General features: G+C 34.8%; 1 long non-coding RNA gene across 1 annotated transcript; it reads right to left on the reverse strand.

Annotated features, from left to right (window-relative positions):
- Positions 1-265: 265 nt before the first annotated feature.
- On the reverse strand, positions 266-6,905 carry LOC135679975 (uncharacterized). The gene is made up of 4 exons (XR_010515388.1): positions 6,814-6,905; positions 6,490-6,544; positions 6,161-6,238; positions 266-397 (listed from the first exon to the last, which is right to left on the reverse strand). It is a non-coding gene; the product is annotated as an uncharacterized LOC135679975 (long non-coding RNA).
- Between the last annotated feature and the right edge of the window lie 3,598 nt (positions 6,906-10,503).

Raw genomic sequence — 10,503 nt, forward strand, 5'->3', positions numbered from 1 at the left:
ACACATTGCAAAACATAGCAGCCAATACCTGGACCAGCATGTCCTCCACTGCATCTTGCTTTAGATCAGAGCTATCTGGCAAAATTATCTATAATCAAACCAATGCACATGCTAGAATATTTTAAAAAATCTTTATTAATATTATTTTATATGTGGATAACTGGATATATAGAGTTATAAAAAAATTAGAGAACATTATATATAATGTTTAGCACCTTTTAGGGTTTTATCATTAATGTCAATAAAACTATGTAAAGGTCTACTTCCAATATCTTTTACATATATCCTTTACACCATAAAGAATAGATACGAGATGACTCCAACCATAGCAGACAATATCTACGGTCCTAACCACAAGCATATCCTCCATTTCATCCTGCTAAAGATTAGAGCCATCCTGCACAATGACAAATTTAAGATATCATTTTCATAGGGAAAAAAAAATGAAAGCTTGTTCATGTTTTGCATTATTTAATGCCATAACTGACTCCAGAGAAAAGAAAGGCTTGGCTTTGCAAAATCTTTTCACGATATCTTTTGGCCTGCCTTAAACGAAATGGGATACTAGTCAAATGGCTTGATGGAACAAAGGCATCAACACAGTTTTCTATCTCGATACCTCTTCTTCAGCAATCTAGAAAAATGATCCTCGTAGCCAGTTCTTGAATCTAAATATTGCAGCAACATTCAGATGTAGCTACATTCAAGGTACATATTTCTTTAACAAAAAAAGGATCATCAGTTACATGCTACAGATTTTGCACTCATTCAGACTGCATGAACAAGTTTCTTTAGGCTTGTACATTCTTGGAATTTCAAAATACAATGAAATTGCTTCAGATTAATTTCTTTCTTAACATGGTTGGCGATATCAAATAAAGAAATGCAAGCTTAAATCTATGCCAACAAAACAATTAGCCAATACACATCCGTACAAATGATTCTTAGATTTCTCCCGTTGTAGATTATATTGTAAGTTAAAAAGTGTTAAAACAATTGCTCAGCATAAAATTGGCTCAATGTATAGAACACATTTAAATTTCAACCAGATTTTTTTTTTAGCAAAGTAATATTGGTTTGGCATATCATCACCGTCACATAGAAAAAGGTACAAAATTAACAAATTTATGCAGGGATATATATAACTGACACGCTTTCAACCAAAACATTAATAGAAAGGGAAAAGGATTGCAGACAGAAAATATTGTCTAAAGAATAACTTATATGAAGAGTAAGTTCAGCTTTGACATTGTTGGACGAAAAACACCAAAAGAAAAAATAGAAGAAGCATTCAACAAAAAACAGTCAAAGAAAGATCACTAGTCTTAGAATATACTACAAACGAAATGGGATACTAGTCGATGGCTTGATGAGACCTACCACCACCAAACAACAGCCATTTTAACTGTGTCCAAATGAATATTTGATTGGAATAATAGCAAAACAAGCCGTTCCAAATATTAACCAGAATGAATGGAAAAAAACATGTTCTAGATAGAAAGTTCAACTCCAACAAAGAAAAACAACAAAAGGTAAATTGAAAAAGTAAGTTTCAGACTTATATAAGGAACTTTACTGCACAACTCAAGCAACCTAGATTTCTTCTTTTTGTCAGAAAAATAGAACAAGAATAACAAACGCACGCACCTTCATCAATGGCACCTTAGACACAAAATACCATAAAATGGTCTATATTCATTCACCTAACAACTTTTGAGAGAGCAACATGAGATGAGAGGTTAGTGGCTAAAATCTTGGGTCTCGTGTCTAATGGTCGAGTAAGACATAAATTGTTTGATGATATTTTTCTTAATTTTAACTCATTGATTTTAATTTAACTCACTGCACCATTAAAAAGAGCTTGTCGTATTACTTGCCTATTTCTTCTTGGTGAATTACCTTTGAAACAAAGGGTTTGAATCTAATGATAAATAAAAATTCAATGTATCAATTCTGTTTTTTTTTTACTTTTAGAAACTTCTTGTCCCTCAATTTAAAAGATAATCATCATTGTTCTCTTGATATTTCTAAAGTTTAACGGTAGTCAAGCAACTAAAATGACAATAGTGGATATTTCTATAGCTTTATGGTAGTTGCGCAACTAAAATGACAACAGTCATAGGATAATTTCTATAGCTTTACAAGTATAAATTTCATTGATTTTATAAAAAAAAATCTCCTATAATCTACTGAATGGAGAAAAAGCAAGGGATCATCACTCTTCTACCCAGTTCAAGATTTCACAATCCCATCTCTCCTCTTTAATCAAGTAATTTGTATTCAAGTTGAAACTAAATCGTATAGTCTAATAATTCTGTTGTTTTTATTATAACATACTATCTATCTCCTCAAGTATTTCTTCTACAATCGGCTCTTTTCTTCTTGATTAAAGTTGAACTTTGTAAATCGATAAATTAGTTCAAGGAAGAGCTAAGAAAGAAAAGAAATATTCAAAAATGACAAAAGTAATAAGTCAAATCATGTTGCATGTTATGTATCCTGCTAAGATTAAAACAATAAAAGAAAACCAGAATTGAAAAGTTACATTTTGCATCATGTGTATTCGAGGAGAAAGAAAGCAGGCTTAGACTTCCGACCTTTCACAAAATCCAATCTTTCAAGAGCTTAGTTACAAAAAAGAAAAAGAAACAATTGGAAATAGATACCAATATCTCTTCCTGGAGAAAAGAAAAAAATGTTTATCTAGCCTATCCAACACCTTAAGACAAACTCGAATCTTTAAAAAACTTCGTTTAGAAAGAAAGCCTAACATAACCTGTGAACCCTTCGAATTTGTTTTGGTCCAAGCAGCCTCTTAAGTCAGTGCTTAAATCTGAAGGATGAAATTTTTCATCAATGCTTCAAATATAACAAAAGAAAAAGAGACATTACGAAACACCTAACATTTTTTTCTTTAACATTCTTCCTTAAAACGATCTTCGTATACTTCGGTATTAAAATTTCTTCAAAAGAACCTCTAGTTTGTCCCGTGATTTTTACTCTTCATATTGGAGAGGTTTTCCACGTATATCTTGGTGTTCTGTTTGATTGTGATTCCATTTAATTCCGCTGCGTATTATGGTCTTCTAGTATTTGTTCATATACAAAGGTTATTCCTGTTTATATCACCATCAACTAGTATCAGAGTAAGGGATTTTGGTGATTTAATTTTGTATTTGAATATGGAGGTCAGTAATGTTTTTCGCATGATTAGTTTAAATAGAAACAATTGGATGATATGGAAACCAAGAATGGAAGATCTCTTGTATTGCAAAGATTTATATGGACCTTTGCAGGGGAATAGTGCAAAACCCATAACTATGACAGATGATGAGTGAAAGAGGTTAGATCGAAAAACAATTGGATTTATTCGATGGTAGCTTGATGATAGTGTCTTTCACCATGTTTCTACTGAAATTTCTACATATTCTTTTTGAAAAAAGTTGGAAAGTCTCTATGAAAGAAAAACAGCTGGCAACAAAGCTTTTTTGATCAGAAAACTTGTGAACCTAAAATATAGAGGGTGCTTCTATTGCTGAACATTTGAATGAAATACAAAGTATTACTAACCAGTTATCCTCTATGAAAATGTCTCTTGATGATGAGTTGCAGGCATTGTTACTTCTCAGTTCATTATCAGAAAGTTGGAAGACACTAGTGGTTTCCCTCAGTAATTCTGCGCCATATGGTGTTGTCACTATGAGTCAAGTAACAAGCAGTTTGTTGAATGAGGAGTTGAGAAGAAAGAGTTCGACAACATCTCAGAATGATTCACAGGCACTTATCTCAGAGAACAGAGGAAGGTCAAAGTCTAAAAGCAGTTTACGCATGGGTAGAAGCAAGTCAAGATCAAGAAAATATATTGTTTGCTATAATTGTAGTGAGAAAGGACATTACAAGAACCAATATAAGCAACCTAAAAAGAACAAGAAAAAGGAAAAAGAAGTGGAGTCTACAGAGTCAAAGGATAATACTATAGCTATAGTGTCAGGATTTTGTCTCCTTCTGATGATATTTTTTTCTTGTGTGTGTCAGGATCTTGAGTGGGTGATTGACACAGGTGCTTCTTATCATACTACACAACGGAAGGAGTTTTTTGCTATATACAGATCTGAAAATTTTCCAAAATTTCAACTTATTTAAGGTGCTTAGTAGATATATTCACTAGGATGTACCAAGGATTACAGCTGATGGGAGAACAAACTGAAAGAAAGGACAAAAAAAAAAAAAAAAGTGTTTCCCATAATAGTAGCGGTTTTAGCAGTTTAAGCAGGTGTTTATCATGCAGTATCCCATATGAAAACTGCTATGATGTCAGAAATGACTCTGACAACTAATAATGTCTCAGTCCAGATGGTACTGCTTGATTCTTAAAATAAACTATTAGGATACTTAGTTCTTAGTCTATCCCTCAAAATAGTTATTTGCGACAATAATATGGCTAACAGCAAAAACAATCAGGAAACCACTGAACTACAAGTGATCCAAACAAGTGTTTGTAGCTTCTGCTTCGACAAGGCCTGTAATTATACACATGCATGACCTATATCAGTGTGTGTTTAGTTCAAATTATGAAATTTAGAGTAGCTAGTAGAATTGACTTAAACTTTACTGTTTTTCTTATTGATCCTGCTAACAATCGTATCTCAAGAAGGTAGTCTGGTAAGATGGATACATTACAGACCAGGAGCTCAATTCCAAGGCTACCTTCAAAGTTCAAACTACATGGTTGTCCCAAAGTTTAGTTTTGAAATTGTAAAGAACTAGAATAACATACAGATCAATTACCGATGATATATCATAATATCTACAATTCTACGTTATAGTTATAGTACAGAGGGGCTTATTTATTGTTTACGAGATCATGAAGAATTCTTCTTATCGTTACTTGAAGTGAAAAATGCCAAATAGGTTTCAACATAAAGAACATTAGCCTTTTATCTCTTCCTTTTGTTCAGCATTTCTCCTTAGAACGGCATGTATATTGCTTTATAGCTTAAGTTGAAGTTCTCTTGCCCAATCAAGCACCTATGCTGGTTAATTGGCCAATGCAGCCTTTGCTAATTATCTTCAGTGCAAAAACCTACCAGATGCTCTTGTACATGGATCACAAACAAATTTTTGAAGTCATGAAATGTAGCAGAAATTACTACAACAAGTCGAGTACATGTGATGTTTTCCTAATTCAATCATAAACCTGAATGAATATCTAAGTACCCATACCCTTCATAATAAGTCCAACTTGGCAACTATTTTCCTCCCTGTACCCATTTGAAACCAATTGACAAATATCTTAGTCCAGCTTAAGCAGACCCATGCTGTAAAGTACCAATTTACGCGTGTCAAGGAGCTGTGGTAACCTGACCCATGCTGTCCCTATTTGCCATAGTGAGTTCGATTTATTAGCCTGCATGTCTAATGACTTGTAGTGTTAGTACCCTAACATCCTAACTTTCGCATTAGAATAAAGTGATTTTGTAGTAAAAGTCATAGGTATTGAAGTAGTATTATGAATGCAACATTATGAGCTCTCCATAAAAGTTTTTGCCAAACTCAAGCTGATTCTTGGATAGTGGTTTCCCTACTTCTCCAAACACAATGTTAATTAATGGAAATTCCATAATAAATGAAATAATGGCTTCAAACTACTTAACTATCTTACATATTTAGATACGATGTAAATAGGAAGTCAACAAAATCTAATGTTACCCTTGACCTGACTGAAGATAACAAAATATGTATTTTGCATCTATACCTGCTGAAATGTTACCCTTTGTAAAAGTTTTAAATCTTTACTAAAAGGAATTAGGACAGTTTCGTGTTATATTACACCAATGAAGAAAGCTTCGTCTCAAATTGTGTTGTAACTTCATTGATGCATCTAATGGATAAAAAATTCAACTTGATTCATTTCCTTGGAAAAAGATTATGATTTTGCTTGCCTGGAACTTTTTCTGGGAAAAAATAAAATCCATATATGTATAACCTATGATATCACTGAACTTTATTACTCCATTTTTCACCACTTATGTTACTATATAGCAAAAAATGAACGAAAGATAAAGCAAGATAATTAATGAAAACAACAAGCATGAAAATGAAGCAAACAAGAGATCATACACCAAGAGCATACCTTTGAGGAGCAAACTTAAGAGCATACCTTTGAGGAGCCTGAAGAGGAAGATGCCTCTAAGAAGATTCCATGAATGTACCAGAACCATGTACTTTATGCTGCCACCTATGTACACACAACACACATTTAGTTTCCTTATGCATAACCAAAAGTTAATGAACCACTTAAAAATAACCCGCACAATTAAAACAACATGTATTATTTTTTGTGTAATTCTTCAACAATCCTATTGAACACTAATGCTTTTGCAACAACTGGAAATTTGATGCAGTCATCCCTGCAATAAGAGAATCTAAACTAGAGATTGGCTTCAAAATTGTAAAGATCAACAAAAGAATAATGCTTTAAGAAGATACCTGCTTTTTCAATTCTCCGACTTTCTTTGAGAGACTAAAGCCTTCAAAATGGACCCTGCAATCAGTGCTTGAGGTATTTAACGTTTGTCGGTAATATCAAAATTACATATTTCTCAAGAAAAAATAGAATTTATTTTAAAAGCAGCTCAGATACATATCTTCCTGACTAAATACTGATCTAATTTCTAGTGTGCTGATATATTGATCAAAAATCAAGGAATGCAATTTTGGAAACAACACCCATGTCGATCAATGACCAAACCGGTATAGATCTAATCATCTAATAATTTCCATCATATTGGCACACAATATGCAGGAACATACCATTGCACTGGGAGAGTGGGTCCGGGGAGGAGGAAGAGTAAGGAAGAAAAGGAGGTGGTGGAGAAAGGAGGAAGATGAAGAAGGAGGAGAGGAAGATGGAAGGCAGTAGAGGAGGTGATGGAGAAAGGAGGAAAAAGGAAGTACATAGGAGAGAGGAAAAGAAAGGAAGAACAAACGCGGGAGGAAGTGTCCCCCAAAAAAAAGTCACCATTTATTTTCTTTTTGGGTCAGACCACCGGAAATGGGTTTGGTCTATGCACTGGTTCACGCCTAGACCAGTAAACAATCAACAGGGACCTATACATCAACAGGAGAAAAAAATATACTGGTTTTAAACATCAAGTGTTTAGTTATAATAACTTGTCTACTTCTATCAACCAATTATCAAGGAAAGCCCACATTTTCTCATTAATGTTTAATTGCTTAGACTATAATCAAGATGGACACAACTTGTGATTCGCAAGAATGCACTTGTTCTATTTTGACAATGATCAATAGTACTTGACTTACATTTATGACAAATTGGTCGATCGATGCGGGTAGTAAGTATGCATTTGTTGTATTTCAAGAATGATCAATAGTACTTGCTTCAACAAATTAATTGATGTGGGTATAATTTTATTTTAAAACACAAAGGATGATGCAAACACTAGATTATTTTAAGAATGGACATCATTAACATTATTTTATTTGTAGATATATAGAGATATAAAAAAATATTAAAAAAATACATCCGGGACATGAGATTTCCGTCGATGTAAGATCTAAGGAGGATCAATATATACAATCTTACTTTTAAATATTTAAAGAGACCGTCTTCGTGACTCCTGTTGTCATAATATCATAAATAAAATTTATTATTAATAAAATTTATTATTATTATTTATTTATATCAATAAAAAAAAAGTGACGATCTACCTCGATTTTTCCATGCAAACCGTACATATATATTTAACATCAAAAGCTAAGAGATCATTATAGTCATAGCAGTTAGTTAATATTCAATCTTGTAACTTCATCCTGCTTGAGGTCAAAGATACCTACAGATTTTTTTTACAATTAAAGTGAAAGTCAGCTAAGCAAATATACTAACAGATTCAATTATTTTTATAGGAAAAGAAAACTATAGTTTAAGTTTGCTTATCAATAATGCATACTTGACTCAAAAGCAAAGGCTATTGGGCTGGCAATCCACGGATTCATAAATGTCACAGCTCACGTCCTCTCTTAACCTAACCCTAATTAACATTAGTGGGGTGTTATGGCTACGTTTTGGAGGTAGAAAAATGCATAAATAGGACAGCAACATGGGAGAAGGAGATAGCCACGAGATTCCAAAGAAAAGGAGAAAAAAAACAAGGCAGAAAAGGAAGAGAAAGAAAGGGAAAAAGACAAGGACAACGCAGAGAGACTGATCTCAATCATCTAGCAGTATTCTCCTCTCAGGTTAGATCAAATCTATAGTAGACTCTTGCTGTGATTACTTGGGGAGGTGATCCTTGTATCCCAGTTATTCTTTTGAGATTGTTGCTAGGGTTTAGGGCAAGAGATTGAGATTTGTATATTCATTATTCTCATAGTGGAGATGGACAACTATGGCACAGCGGACATCATTGGCATGTGTGATATCCATTTAAAGACCAACCTTAGCTGCAAGTTGGTGCTTAAGGATGTGAGGCATGTGGTTGACTTGAGGTTGAATCTAATTTCAATTAGAAGGCTAGATGATGAAGACTATGATAGCAGATTCCACAAAGGGCAATGAAAGCTCAGTAAGGGTTCTCTTATTATAGCTAATGGAAAGAAATGTCATACTTTGTATAGGTTGCAGGCTAAAGCTTATGGTGAGCAGTTAAATGCTACAGAAAAAGACTTCAGCATAGAGTTGTGGCATAGGCGATTGAGACACATGAGCGAGAAGGGGCTGCAAGCTCTTTCCAAGAGAGAGGTATTACCAGACCTCATAGGTATATATCTGAACCCTTGTATTGATTGTTTGGTTGGTAAACAACATAGAGTTTCACTTGCTAGTGATGCTTTGTCTAGAAAAATGCATGCCTTAGACTGTATTTATACAGATGTATATGGTTCTTTGAGGACAAAAACTCTTGGTGGATCTATTGATGTTCTTGGTATAAGTGGTGCACTTTATTTTGTCACTTTTATAGATGATTTTTCCAGGAAAGTTTGGGCCTATGCTTTAAAGACTAAAGATCAGGTGATTAATGTCTTCAAAGAGTTTCATGCCAGGGTTGAAAGGGAGACAGAAAGGCAATTGAAATGCATAAGATCAGATAATGGTGGTGAGTATACAGGATTGTTTAATGACTATTGCAGATCATATGGGATCCAACATGAGATGACAGTTCCCGGTATACCTTTGCAGAGAGGATGAACCGCACCATCATAGAAAAGATCAGATGTATGCTTTCACAGGCCAAGCTACCCAAAAGGTTTTGGGAAGAGGCTTTGAGGACTGCAGTTGATGTGATCAACTTATCACCATGTATAGCCCTAGATGGTGATATTGTAGAGCATGTATGGTCAGGGAAAGATGTTTCCTACAAGCATTTGAGAGTGTTTGGTTGTCGTGCATTTGCACATGTTCCAGATGATGAGAGGTCCAAGCTGGATGGTAAGAATAAAGAATATATTTTTCTTGGTTACTCACATGATCATTTTGGTTATAGGCTTTGGGATTCAGAAAAGCAGAAGGTGTTTAGAAGCAGAGATGCAGTCTTCTTTGAGGATCAAACTTTTGAAGATTTAAAGAAGAAGGCACTAGCTAATACTTCTGCAGAAGGATTAGCATATTGTGACCCAGTTATTCCTCCAGTTTATCAGGGTAATGGGGGAGATGTGCAAGAAGATAGTGTAGAGCCTGACGTTGATTTACCTACAGGACATGTCGAGCAAGAAGAAGTTGGAGAGCAACTTCCCGTAGAACCTCAGTTGAGAAGATCTTCTAGACAACATCAACCTTCTAGAAGATACTTTGTAGATGAGTATGTGATGCTTACTGATGCAGGTGAACCAAAGAGTTACCAAGAAGCAGTTGAAAGTGAGCAGAAATAGAAGTGGTTAGTTGCTATGCAGGAAGAGATAATGCTCTTCAGAAGAACCACACTTATGATTTGGTACTACTACCAAATGGAATGAAGACCTTATCAAAAGAAAGACAGGAGATATGCCGATAGTTGGTCGGCATGACTTCACATTAAGGAGTCATGGGACAGCCTCCCTTATGGGCTAAAGGAGGAGGTTGTTGGGCTGGTAGCCCACAGATTCAGCCCATAGTGGGCTTGGGCAGCCCACAGCCCACACCCCCTCTTAACCTAACCCTAATTAACATTAGGGGGGTGTTGTGGCTGCATTTTAGAGGTAGAAAAAAGGCATAAATAGGGTAGCAACATGGGAGAAGGAGATAGCCATGAGATTCCAAAGAAAAGGAGAAAAAAACAAGGCAGAAAAAGAAGAGAACGAAAGGGAAGAAGACAAGGACAACGTAGAGAGACTTATCTCAATCATCTAGCAGTGTTCTCCTCTCAGGTTAGATCAAATCTATAGTAGACTCTTGCTGTGATTACTTGGGGAGGTTTTAGATATTGTGGGCAGTGACGTGATCCTTGTATCCCAGTTATTCTTTTGAGATTGTTGCTAGGGTTTAAGGCAAGAGATTGAGATTTGTAT

This window comes from Musa acuminata, chromosome BXJ1-7, assembly GCF_036884655.1.
Source record: "Musa acuminata AAA Group cultivar baxijiao chromosome BXJ1-7, Cavendish_Baxijiao_AAA, whole genome shotgun sequence".
NCBI classification, from domain to species: domain Eukaryota; kingdom Viridiplantae; phylum Streptophyta; class Magnoliopsida; order Zingiberales; family Musaceae; genus Musa; species Musa acuminata.